Below are 2,332 nucleotides of genomic sequence, written 5' to 3' on the forward strand. Positions count from 1 at the left end.
GTCCGAATGGTGGCTCCGCCAACTGGAAATATCGTATTTCGGGAACGGAGATATTATTTTAAATTTTAAATCGTCGAATTTCAAAGATACGTGGTTTCTTTCAGCTTGGAATTTCAGTTATGAATAAGTGGAAAGAGTTTTGTGAAATTGAAATTCGTGTAATACTTCGTAATTCATTGTTCTAGATATTAAAAGATTTTACGAAAGTTTGCTCTCGAAAATATTTTTCGCGAGGAAATAACATTCTTCGAGAGTAATTTTTAAAAAAATAGAAATTTTCTCAAAATTTTCACTGTCCATATACTATCCAATCATCACCATTAACGAAATTTAATAAATTAAGATAACTTTTGAGATTTTAAATATATTCACACTCAAAACACTCGTCTACGTGAAACGAATCCACGAATCTGAAAAACCATCGTGAAATTTTTTAATTCGATTGTAAATATTAAGCGACACTCAAAGAAAATGATATTACCATGTAAAAATACTCTCATCGATATCGACGTCTCGTTCTCTTTCGAGGAGACATTTTCACACTGTCGAGCTCGGAGAAGAAAGGAAGGAGGCAAGATGGCAGCCAGTTGGAAAACACGAGCGCGATAATCAGTTAGGCGAATAATTCCGCCACGATGAATTCTTTGTCCCAGCGTCGCTCGTAGACCTATTAATCAGACTAAGTGTCGCATCATCGTTGTTATTAATTACCGATGCGGGCGCGTAATAAGCCCATGGTAATATTACAATCGCGTTACACCATAGACGAGACTTAATCCGACGCTTCCGGGTTCGAGGGAGAGACGTTGAGCCGATGTATGAGCACCTCTGATCACAAGAAATAAAGGAGAAATAAATTTACATATTACGTAAATTATCTCGAGGAAAGATTCGAAATATTCTCTCTTTTTCTTTCGGATAGAAAATTTATTTCTTTTTAATGGATTTTCTTATTGCAGTAATGCATCTCGATGTATCTCGAAAAAAAATAAGTGAAGAAGAAATAAATTGTTTTTATAAATTATCTTGAGGAAAGGTTCGAAATATTTTTAGTTTTTTTTTCGTGTTGATTTTTTTTATTGTAGTAATGTAACTCGTTTAAACAAGAAATGAAGAAGAAATAAATTATTTTTATAAATTATTGTGAGAAAAGATTCGAAAAATTCTCTCTTGGACAGAGAATCGTTCTTCTTAGATTCTTTTAAACGGATTGTTTATTTGAAACGTGGATTATTTTATTGTAGCATCAGAGAATATTAACTATTTTATGTTTATAATTAAAAAAGTATTAGCGCATCCTTTAAAATGCGATAACATTTTTTTAAATTTGAATTTTTTACTAGATGAAAAAATTTTGAGAGAAAAAAAAAATGCAATTTATCGAAACCGTAGAGAGAATAGCAAAGAATATTTTCCCCCAATTTTTTTATTCGAGCCTTTAACAAAAATTTAAAAACTACACACAGTTATATACATGTTATAAATTTCATTGAAATGTATAAAAAAAAATTATTATCGGAAAATATATCAAACGAGCTAAAAGTTTTAATATAAAAAAAAAAAAAAAAATCGAAAAATGTTGAAAATTCAGAGTACTACGTTATAAAATGTTCCCACAAATTAAACATTTACGTATTATTGTCTCTCCATTATTTCAAAGAATCGAATTTAAAATTATGTTTTTCCTTCGTGTCATAAAAAAGATCGAAGGAAGCAATGGAAGGTTGTTCTTCCATTTCCAAGTCATGGAAATTGGATTATTCAACGTAACGAGAGGGAATCACTTTCCACTTCCTGTGTATTCGTGCAACAGGAAGTAAAAGTAGCGGAGATAAGGCTAAATACAATTTGTCTCCACCGGCGTGATCCTTTTGAAACGCGGCCGTAGCGACAGTTTTGTCTTCCAGCTCAGAAATAATATCAGGTTACACGAAACGGTTCTCTAGAGCTGGCAACCTCGCCAACAAAGATGGTAACCGTACACGTAATTCCAGGACTGAAATCAATTATTGCGCGAATCAATTACAGTCAACCGCGCCATTAAGGCTTTCGTCGCGACCATTTCCTTTTCGACTAAAATCCACGAGGAATACGAAGAAAATATGAGGAAAAAATAATTCGTGTCGTATCCGTGTTGCCTCGAGAAGGAAAGAGACGATAATGAAAAAATTTTATTTGAAAAATTCTTACAACGATTTATATAAGTAATCCACCATTTACATGTTAAAATTGGATACGAAGTTTAAATTCGTTTTCCTTTATTCGTTCGTTTACAACGTTTTTTTTATCGGTCGTTATTATCGGATTTCCGATCTCTCCCCCCTCCCCCCCC

The 2,332-nt window shown here is 32.8% G+C and overlaps 1 long non-coding RNA gene across 3 annotated transcripts in view; it reads left to right on the forward strand.

The window, feature by feature from the left end:
- Positions 1-2,332, forward strand: part of LOC102672857 — a 101,559-nt gene that overhangs the window by 56,533 nt on the left and 42,694 nt on the right. The window lies entirely within an intron of this gene.

The sequence above is a fragment of the Apis dorsata genome, unplaced genomic scaffold, assembly GCF_000469605.1.
Source record: "Apis dorsata unplaced genomic scaffold, Apis dorsata 1.3 scaffold_416, whole genome shotgun sequence".
Classification (NCBI taxonomy): Eukaryota; Metazoa; Arthropoda; class Insecta; order Hymenoptera; family Apidae; genus Apis; species Apis dorsata.